The following is an 11,725-nucleotide window of genomic DNA, read 5'->3' as shown; positions in this document are numbered from 1 at the left end:
ATAATCTCATATGGAGTGATAGAGAATCGGTTATTAAGGATTGATCGGTTTTGGGTAAAGCAGGTTGTTCCAATTGCATCCGCCCAGAAATAAAGCGGCAGATTCGCGAATGACAGCATGGTTCTTGCAGCTTCGCACAACGAGCGGTTTCATCTTTCAACGACCCCATTTCGCTGAGGAGTATAAGGAGCCGAAAAATTATGAGTTACTCCTTTCACAGTCAGAAATTCTTCAAACGCTTGGTTCTTGAATTCCAAACTGTTGTCACTGCGAATGTTACGAATCAGCTTTCACAGTTGTATTTCTATCTGCTTTATGAAATCTTTGAGCTTGGGTGTGGCTTCGGATTTCTGCTTAAGAAAATGCACCCAAGTAAATCTACAAAAATCATCAACAATTACAAGTATGTATTTGTTACCACCAATACTTTCAATTGTAGAAGGACCACAAAGGTCTATATGCAAGAGTTCAAGTGGTTCTATGACTTTTGTATCCACAACTGTTGGATGACTCTTCCTGCTCTGTTTCCCCATTTCACAGGCTGCATAAAGATGTTCTTTATCAAACTTCAAGAGAGGAAGCCCTCGCACATGATCACCAAGAACCAGTTTATTGATGTATTTAAAATTGAGGTGTGAGAGTCTCCGGTGCCACAGCCAGCTATCATCTGTAGAAGCTTTCATAAGTAGACAGATGGCAGGCTTCCCTTTGATGGGGTTCAGATTGAGTGGATACATCTCGCCTTTGCACTTTGAATTTACGAGCACTGTTTTGGTCTCCTTTTCGATGATCTCTGATCCCTCGTTGTCAAATGAAACTTTTAATCCTATACCAACCACCAACTGCGAAACACTTATGAGGTTATGTTGTAAGCCTTCCACGTATGCGACCTTGCGAATTGAAAACTCCCCATTAGTGATCATCCTGTATCCCTTGATTTCTCCAAGTGATTTATTGTCGTACTTCACTCTTCCTCCATCCTTTAGCGCTCTAAACTCTCGTAGTTCTTCCTTCCTTCCTGTCATGTGACGTGAGCAGCCACTATCTATATACCATTTGGAGTCAAACTGCTCGTCACGAATCACTTACAAGAATCAAAGAGATTTAGGAACCCAAAGTTGTTTGGGTCCATGTGAGTCTTTCACAGAAACATGAAAAGTAATAGCAACATTAACTAGATAAGATAATTTAATCAAGGTGGTGTTATCTTTCTTTATTATTTGAAAAATGGTGATCCTGTTATCTTTTAAGTTCATATTCCTTATGGATATTTCCTTTGCTTATTTTGGATTTGTTGCTTGACAACTTTCTTCTCAATTTTCTTTTCGGACCTCTTAATTGGAATTTTAGGCTCCGAAACTATCTTTCCTTTGTCGTTAGCATCTTGCGATGTCTTGGCTAAATGTGAAGCATTCGTGTTAGGAGAGAAGTGAGACTTTGTCTTCTCCATAGGTTCCGCGTGATTTGGAAAAGACGGTTTTTGAAAAACTTTTTGTTTCGAAACCTATGGAGACTGTGACTGAGTCCGTTGAATATTCTTAGGGTTCGCATGTGAAGAGACTTTTGCATTTGGATTGGATGATTTTTCTTGATAGACAAAGTTGGGGTTTTTGGATTTCCAGAAATGCTTTCTTTACTTCAGATTTTTGTTATATCTCGCATTTCTTTGACGTTTTTGAGCTGCGAAAGAAGGCTTATAAACATTTGCCCTAGCTTTTGGCTTTCTAATGGGAGTTTCGGTTTGAATGGATGATATATCACTTGGAACATTCTTGGTTCCGCTTGGACTCCCTTTTTCGTAGCTCGAGTTGACTTTGCTTAACGGTTCTGCTACATATCTGCTCTTCGTCTTCCTAGAGGTCATTTTAAAGAGACCTTTGGTTTCTTCCGCATTGTCGATTGGAGCTGACCAGAAAAATTCATCACAACCATCTTTATTATCGTCTTCGACCATGGACGTTAGTTCTGCTGTTTGATTTTTATTTAGTCCCTTAGTTGCGAAAGCTTGATTGGGAACAATTTGAACTTCTGGAAAAATGGTTGCTTTTTCTCTCAAAACTTTTGATTTAACTTCAGAAAAACGTGCAAACTCAACTGAATTTTCAGAAATTAAGACTTTCGCAGGTTCATGTTCGTTTTTAACAACTTTAGAGCAATCAACCTCATCCTCCACATAGATTGCACTCATATTAGTATCATCGTCGAATTTAGATGTATTTTCAACATTAAGTTTGTTTTCTGAACTCAACTTAGTGTTTAATGAGTCAAACTTCTGCACAGTATCAGATTTGGTTTTCTCTTTGTTATTTTCATCTAAAAGTTGTTTCAACATGTTTTTATGATCTTTAGACTTTATGAAAGATTCAATTTTGTCTAGTCCTACTCTGTAAGCATCTGAGACTTCGTCAGATGAGATTATAGATTCGCACCTGTAATAATCTGCGCCGATTTCGTCCTTTTTCAATTCGAGAAAGGGCAAAATCATCTTGTGAATTTTCTCTCTAATCTCACAATCAAGATGTAACTGAGTAATATTAAAATAAAGTCTTTTGGCAATCAAACAAAAAATGTTTCGCTATTTTAAAAGCTCTAATTTATCTCTTTGCAAACAAATCAACTCATCCCTAGACTTGAACAAATCTGACTCCAACTTTTCAATCCACGTGCGTCTCTCTTCAATTTTGTTTGAAACCCTGCCGAGTTGATCGGTTAGTTAGAATTATTCAAACGGGTTCTTTTTAAACTTTCATTGAAACTAGATACTGTATATTTTAGATCATCTAATTCAATTTCATATTTAGATACAGGAATATTTAGATATTTAAGAATGGTGTGTACCTTGTTTATCACCCTCTCGCATTCGCTAATCTGCTCAGGGACGGGTTTCATTGCAAAGCAACTGTCGGAGATACGGTCGCCTTCAGTAGCGTATCCTCTAAGCTCCGAACCTTCATTTGTCACCATAAAGCACCTTCCACTGAACTGCGAATCATCAACTTTTGCCACGCAGCTTCTCCTGTGTGTTGGCCTATGAACCTCTTCGTCTTCGGAGTCAGTCGACCACACTTCGACTCTGCCAAACTCATCATCCTGTTCCTGCACAATTAAAGCAGGTTTAGCATCATCAACACTTTTCTTCTTCTTGATTTCCTCCAGCTTTCTTAGGAAATAAGTCTCATCATCTTCCTCTTCCTTCTTCTCATTCATCCGTCTTAACATGCACTCCTTTGCTTGATGATTTTTGTCATGACAATAATTACAGTCATAGCCAGAGTCGCCAACAAACTTCTTTTCCTTCTTCACTTCTTCCTTTAGAGGGTTGTTCGCACTCTCATCCTTTACTTTCTCAGAACAGTAACTCCCCTGCCAGTTTCGTTTTTTGTTGCGACCGAAATTTTTCTTTACGAACCTCTTTGGGTTGGACACCATCTGAGCATAATCTTCTTTAGAGAGTTCAAAATCGGAGAGATCAGACTCCGAACCATCATCATCAACCTTCTTTCCCTTTGCCACAAGCGCCAACGAACCCATTCCCAAAATGACCTTTCCTTCACTAGTCGCCTCATCTTCATGTGACCTCAGAATACCAACGAGCTTTGCCAATGAGTGATTTTTAAACTGCTTGTGTGCTTTAACTGTCGGCACCACAACTTTCCATTCAGACCTTAACTCGTTCATAAATCTCACCTTCTGCTCAATCAGTTCTTATTTGATCTTGTGTTTCACCATCGTGCTCAATAGATGGTTGTAACGGTTGAACGTTTGGCCAAGCTTCTCATCAGGCTTCTGAACGAAGGCTCCAAACTCCGAAAGTAACAGCGTCTGGATGGAATGTTCAAGATCAACGTCGCTTGAATACAGTTCCCTAAGCATGTCCCATATTTCTTTCAAAGTTTCGCAGGAGCTTACTAAGCGAAACATGTTGGCTGGTAAAGCAAAGCGAATAATCCTCATCGCCTTGACATTGCTGATTAGCTTGTCCTTTTCATCTTTAGGTATATCAATAACTTCAAGAAGAAGAGCGTTGTACTCTGCTTGTGTCTTGATAATTCTCTTTGTACATGTGTGAGCAAACGTCTCCTTGTTGTAGATTCAATACCGCTAGAAAGATTGAATGAGTTAGTGTGAGAATCGTCAGACTATATTTATCCCAGATATGATTAGATAACTGTCTAGGTTTGACTATAGTGTCCAACATCTAAATACTTTTGTATTGTACTTCTTGTGATATTGTTCTAGTCTGTATGTATGTATGTATGTATGTATGTATGTATGTATGTATGTATGTATGTATGTATGTATGTTCGTATACTTCTCATAAAATACTTATATTTTAAAAGTATACTTTTAGTTAGAGCACTTCGGCCCCTTTGTATTTATAGTTGTATACTAAGTTCACTATAAACAATGCTCTGATACCAATCAGTCACACCCCCAAACCGAGATGGCGGAAACGTTCGGGGGCGGAGGACGTCATGTACAATATCATCAGAATGAATAATAGTAATCAAAGAAACAACAACCATTGTATTGATATGTCACACCCCCGAACCGGACGGCGGAAATGTTCGGAGGTTGGGTGACTTTATCTTTGTAGTATCATCACATAGTATATAACTGAAACATAACACCGTCATCATCACACATGTAATATAACAACATATATTGTTTACATCGAGTATTGTGTTTTGAATATTACATGCCATAATAGTTAAAGTATGTTGAAACAAAATATAACAAAATATCCATTAGTTCGGTCCGCCCAACCTGATCAACGGGTCCTGAGAACACAAGTTAATTTTAAAAAGGTCAACATAAAAATTTTGGTGAGTTCATAAGCATGTTTGAGAAAATGATTTGTATAACTTTGTAGTCACAAGAAAATCCAATATTTTCTTAAAACAATTTAGTATGTTTGTGTCTGATCTTGTATTAATGCATGTGTGTTATTGTTTACTAGAATGCCAAAAGAGAATGAAGAGAATGTAAAGAGAATGTAAAGAGAATGCCCCCAGACAACCCGATGTTGTCTGCAAAAGAGAATGCTGGTAAAGCAACCCCCGAGGTTGCGTACCGGCGCGAGTACGTTACCGAGTATTCCAAAGAGAAAAGAGAATGGTTTTCCCGTAAATTTTATAATGTTAATTCCTCTAAGTGAGTCGTTATAACCATACTAGATAATGACATTTCCCCTGTCTTGGCGTTTATGGACGCCGACGGAATAGAATAAGGTTTTTGTCACCCTAGACTGGCCTAGTCTAACTGTAACGAACAGCTCAGGTGTGGGGTGTCATCCCCGTATAGATCTATACACAAACCCCCACTCTCCCTCCAAGAGACTCTGGTTATAACTACAGGCTACGATCGTACACTCAATAGGTGTCAACCGACACGTCTCACTAGATCCTTAATCGAATTTACGCGAAAAGAAACATATAAAGTACATTCCAGGCCCACTAAACATGTAAGTGGACAACTAAGGCCCACTAAGCATGTAAAGTATTTCTAGGCTCAAAAGGAATGAGATTATATATATCCCGGGCCTAATATACATGTAAAAGGACAACTAAGGCCCACTGAACACGTAAAAGGACACTAAGGCCCACTAAACGTGTAAAAGGACACTAAGGTCCACTAAACATGCAAAAGGACACTAAGGCCCACTAAGCACGTAAAAGGACACTAAATCCCACTAACATGTATATTATTTACAGGCCCAATAAGCACGCAAGGAGTATCCAAGGTCCGTCGAGTATGTAAATGGGTCAACGAAGCCCAATAACATGTAAAGAGTATTCAGGACCTATCAAGCATATAAATGGGTCACTAAAGCCCAATAAACATGAGAATGACCTAATTAGCCCGTTTCTTATTATTTTGCTAGTTTTAGCTCAACTATTTACCAAAACGACATAAAAGGCCCACTTTTTGTAAAAATGTCATTCTTGGCCCATTAAGCCAAAAATTTACAATTAAGACACTTTTTTTGGTAAAAATAACATTTTAGACCTTTTTAAGAACAAAACTTGCATTTAACACAAGTATAAGAGCTTTTAGCATCATAAAAATAATTTCCTTGTTTTTGACCTTTCTGTCCTTGTTTTTAGAAAAATTATAGAAAAATCATTGTAAGTGGAAATTTGGATCCGTAAACTTTGAGAGTTTGGAAAATGAGTCTACTTTATTCATAATTTTTATTTAGGTTTGTAATGGCCTCAAACCAGTGTGAAAATGTTCATCTTCACAGACTGGTCCGAAAACATTCCTAAAATGATAGGCAATTTTGTAAAAATCGCCAAAAATTGTAGAAACATCGTATGAACGCGTGAGAGCAGTCATTTTAAAGGTATAAACCTGAACTTTTTGCATGTAAAACAGTTTGGAAAAATATTACCATCAAGGTGGTCAAAACAGTCCGTAACTAGACCAAAACTTTTCTGTTAAAAGTTGATATTTGAGTTTAGGTTATGGATTTTTGAACACAACACTTGTTTTTGCTATTTTGAGGGTATAAATCTCAGATCTGCAAGTTTACATGACAACATATACTTTTCTCATAGTTTTTATGAAGATCTAAGTGATAAACTTCATATTTTTAACATATTTTTAGATTTATGAAGTAAACAACACATAATCACCAAATAAAACATGAAAAACACACAGTCATGAATATACACATAGATCTAGACAAAACAACTTGTATTCTCCCCCAAAACTTAGTAAAAACCGAAAATAGGGGGTATGAACTCACATTGCTTTGGAGTTTTCGGTTTTTGATGAAGGATGGATGAGATTTTGGCCTTTAGCAAGCTTTCTTGAGTGGATTTCGAGATCTATGTAGTTCTAAGAGCAAGGACCATGAAATGAAGTGTTAAGGAGTGAAGATTATCATAAAATGGAGTTAAACACTTTGATCATAGAATAACTTACCAAAATGATGATATTTGATGAAGAATTCTTGAAGAACACATACACACTCACACGAATTTTAGAGAGAAAGAGGTGGATGAATGTTGAAGGTTGAGAGGAAATAAGTTAGTTTTGAAATGGTGAATGAAGATGGAGAAAGGGCCGAGAGGTAGAGAGAGGTGGGGGGTGGTGAGTTGATTTATGAAGAGAGTGAAATGATGTTTGCCTAGATACATGCAAAATTTTCCTGGATATCCATTAGGCAAAAATGAGGTGTCATGTTCTAAATTACTCACATGTTATCTTCTTTATTTATTTATTATTTTTTTATGTTGGGCTTAAATTGCATAGGCCCATTAGGAATTTTCGATTTTTGTGGGCCCATTTGAGAGTTTACGGACCAAGATGGTATAAACAATGAGTTTTCGGCCCATTGGGACTATGGTTATAATACAAGACTTTAACTGGTACTCTACAGAGTACAATGAAGTAACGTCTCACAAATTTAATTCAACGAGTTTACGTGTAGTGTGAATGAAAACCCCTTTTTGAATGTAAGAATCCCCGTAAACTATATGTGTCGTTGTTTCCCTATGTGAGTTATTATAACCGTGCATTTGACATAGTAAGCCTGTTACGACGTACTTCGGGCGTCGGAATGTTTTGATATTTGTCACCCCAGACTTGCCGGTCTAGCTGTTGCAAGCAGCTCAGGTGCGGGATTGTCAGTCCCAATATAGATCTATACACAAGTATCACGCTCTCCTACAAGAGACTATGGTTATAATACAGGACTTTAACCAGTACTGTAAAGAGTACAATGAAGCAACGTCTCACAAATTTGATTCAATGAGTTTACGTGTAGTGTAACTGAAAACCCTTTTTATAGTATAAATGAAACCTTCCTTAGTATGTTCGTAGTGTTAATGTACCATAAACTATACTTATTATAGTTTATCATGTGTGTTTGTAATGATGAAAGACCCTTATGTGAATGACTATTTTTGTTTCATGGGAGTAAACTAACATGAAATACAATCAATATGTAGCTATTTATTGCTATACACTTTGCTCAACATGTTACAAAGTGTTAATGAACTTATAAACTATTTTACTAGTTATAAACTTTCTATCATTGTTTTTAGAAAAATCATAGAAAAATCACTGTAAGTCGAAAACTGAATCCGTAAACTCTGGGAGTTCAGAAAATGTGTCTAGTTTGTTCATAATTTTCATTATGATTTTTAGTGGTCTCTAACCAGTGTAAAAATGTATATCTTCACAGACTGGTCCGAAATCATTTCTGAAATGATAGGCAGTTTTGTAAAAATCAGCATAAATTGTAGAAAAATCGTATGAACGTGTGCAAGTATTCATTAGAAAGTTATAAACCTAAACTATTTGCATATTGAACAGTTTTGAAAAATATTAAGTTTAAGATGGTCAAAACAGTTCGTGAATAGACCATAACTTTTCTATTGAAAGTTGTTGTTTGAGTTAGAATATGTTTTGGTGTAGTAACTTGTATTCTCCCCCTTTAAACTTGAGGAAAACATGAAACTATAGGGGTATGAACTAACCTTCTATGATTTCTTGAAGAATGGAAGGTTGAAGATGAAGAGTTTCAAGTCAAGAACACTTGAAAGATGCTTGAAGATTTGAAAATCCTAAGAACAAATATGTGAATATTTGTGTAAATGATCACGATTTGTATGAAGATTGTGTAGAAATTTAGAGAATATACTTACCAATCCCAAGGAGGAAAGTTCAAGAACTTCTTGGAGAAGTCGTGACTGAGAAAGAGAGAGAGAGAGAGAGAGAGAGAGAGAGAGAGAGAGAGAGAGAAAGAAAGAAAAAGAGAGAGAGAAAGAGAGAAGTTTGCTTTTGGTTAGGGATGAGCAGCGGAAGCGGGTACCCGCTTTCGGAACTGGAACCGCCTCGGAACTGCCGGTTCTGGAACTGGAACTGCCTTAAGCGGTTCCGGTTCCGGTTCCTAAAGTTGCGGAACCGCCTCAAGCTGTTCCGGTTCCAATTTTCATTTTTACAAAACCGATACCCGTTGGATACCCGCCGGTTCCGGTTCCAATACCGGGTACCCGGAACCGAAGGTTAACCAGAACAGGTACCGACGGGTACCCGCCTTTTCTAAAAAAAAATTAATTTTTATATTTTTATGAATTTGTTTTTAAAAAATAGGGAAAAAGAACTTATACATGATTACTTAGGCCTTAGTTATTTTTAGGGTTTTAGTGATTCGTTCTTACAAAAAAACGCCGACACCCTAAACTACACTCTCTTGTTCTCGTCGTTAATCTCATCAATTTCGAAGCTTCAATCACAGCTTCAATCTATTCAGTCGAAGCTTCAATCGTCATCTGCTCACATTACCGATTAACCCAGGTTGTTCAATCGCCACTCATCTCTGTTCAGTCGGCTCAATCGAAGCCTCAATCTACAACTACTTTTTTAGTCATCGGCTTAATCGAAGCTTCGTCTCTGTTCATACGACTCAACTGAAGACGACTAGTTTGAAGGCCAAACCTGTTCTGTTCAATCGAAGGCCAAACCTGCTCAATCGTTAAGATTCAATAATCTGTTCACTTGGTTTCTACAAGGTCTCAACGTATGGATTATGGAATGTCTTGACCTGTTACATTGTTTTTATGTATGCATTTAAATGAATTTGTGGTGTTAAGTATGGCTTACAATGTCATTGTTTTGAAGATGCTTGGAGTCAAGCGAATTGAACGTTTTCAACTGGCACTCCATGGCATTAACGGTTGTTGGCGAGATATGTGTTTTTATACAAGTGAGAAAACTGGAAAGAACCATTGTCTCTTTTGTTTAACTTGTTTATGGTCTAGGTTATTTAATATCACCACTTCAAATTTTTGTTATAGAAAATGAGGAAGCTTTTCAAGAAATTTTATTGTTCTTTTAAGATGACCCTCTAAAAAGTTTTCCATAAAACTTCCCAATTTAACTTCTGAAAAGAACATGGTTTTGCTAACATGGTTATGTTCTTGGTATCGAGGTGGAGAGCTCTCTAATGAAAGGCAACACAACACTTACATGTTCAAAATTTCCCAGGTTTTTCAATAAACTCTGCACCATGAATCACCACTTTTATGTTTTAGACCGATTTACTTACTCTATGATGCACCATATATCAAGATCATGAGTTATGCCTTAGTGTGCCTTTCACTTTTATTGATCATGTTCTTCCAATGGTGAAGGGAACTTCTAATAAGGAAAAAATCCTACTAAATGTGAACTCTGGTACAGATACAAAGATCATCTGCAATTATTCTAGTCATCCTTTAAAGGTATACTTTTTTATTTAATTATAATTTACTAATAATTCTTTTTTTATTTCCTAATCCAATATCTTTATCTCTTTTCCTAATCAGTCACAATATGGAAGTTCTATTACGAGGGAATAAGTAATTGTTGCTGTTGATGTTTGCTGTTTTTGCTGCTGCTGATTGTTGTTGTTGTTGCTGTTTTTGCTGTTGTGTGCTGCTGCTGCTGTTGTTGCTGATTTGTGTTGTTGTTTTGTTGTTGATGTTTTTGTTGTTTTTTGTTGTTACTATTGTTGTTTTTGCTGTTTTTATTGTTGCTGTTTTTGCTTTTATGAATTACAATTCCAGTCTCCTCTTGCTATTTTATAGTTTGTAGTTTGTTGTTGGCTCTTGCTATTGTGATATTTAAAAGTGGGAAATGTTTTTAATAGCTTCTTATTTAAAAGATCAAATTTTTGTAAATGTTTTGGTTTTATATCTTGTACTTATATTGTTTGTATAGGTTAATTTACATGACATGTATAAAATAACAAGTTTTAATACTCAAAAAGTCGGGTACCCGGAACCAGAACCGGTTCCGGCTGTTCCAGAAGCGGTTCCGGTTTTCTAGGAACCGGTGTAGGCGGTTCCGGTTCCAATACCTAAAACTTAAGAACCGCCGGTTCCGGGAGCGGTCCCGGTTCCAGCTAAAAGAGGCGGGTACCCGGTTATGCTCATCCCTACTTTTGGTGATAACAAATGGAATCCTGGAGAAGTGAAACAAATCTCTTGGATTTGTTCATAAAGGTTGATTGGATGGAAATAGTGTTGAAGAAGCTAAATGAATTGACTAGCTATATGTGAATAGTGACATAAAGTTGTCATAGAGTTGATATGAGGGTGGTTGGTGTCATAACTTTATGAGAAAAGTTAAAGAGATACTTTATGTACTCTTGATATTTTCCTAAGCATATATCTAATAAATCTCCAAGATGTGGATAAAATATGAGTTTGGAGGGTTTAAAATGATAAAAATAAGAATTGGGTGAAATTCCCACATCAAAATCATCAATGTAACGCCCTGATTCTCAGGTATTGTTTAAATAAGAGTTTAATTGGTTTCAAGGCCTACTCGACGAGTTGGTTGCCCTACTCGTCGAGTAGCAGCGGGTTGGTTCGCGTATTTAGTGGCCCACTCGCCGAGTCCAAAAAGGGACTCGACGAGTAGGAGCTGGCAGATGAAACCCTAAATCCCGGGGTTCTGCACCCTATTTAAAGAAGCATAAGCCTCCTTCGGCCTCTTTGCAGTCCATTGAGAGTCCAGAAGAACCCTAACTCGAGTGTGTGTGTATTCTTTGGAAATTTAAGCTTGGAGGAAGATTTTTGGTGAGGGAATCTCTTGGGAAGCAAGCTAGTTGAAGCAAGAGCTTGTGGGTTTCAAGTTCTGCACCAGAAAAGGGGTCTCGTGAAGGTATTAAATCGTTTTTCCCTTGGCTCATTTTCTCCTAAACCTTTTTATGCATAAGTTTAGGAAA

The sequence above is a fragment of the Lactuca virosa genome, chromosome 5 (genome assembly GCF_052849685.1).
Source record: "Lactuca virosa cultivar CGN04683 chromosome 5, Lactuca_virosa_CGN04683_v6, whole genome shotgun sequence".
NCBI classification, from domain to species: domain Eukaryota; kingdom Viridiplantae; phylum Streptophyta; class Magnoliopsida; order Asterales; family Asteraceae; genus Lactuca; species Lactuca virosa.
The sequence above is the reverse complement of the archived record's forward strand: the minus strand, read 5'-3'. Positions refer to the sequence as shown.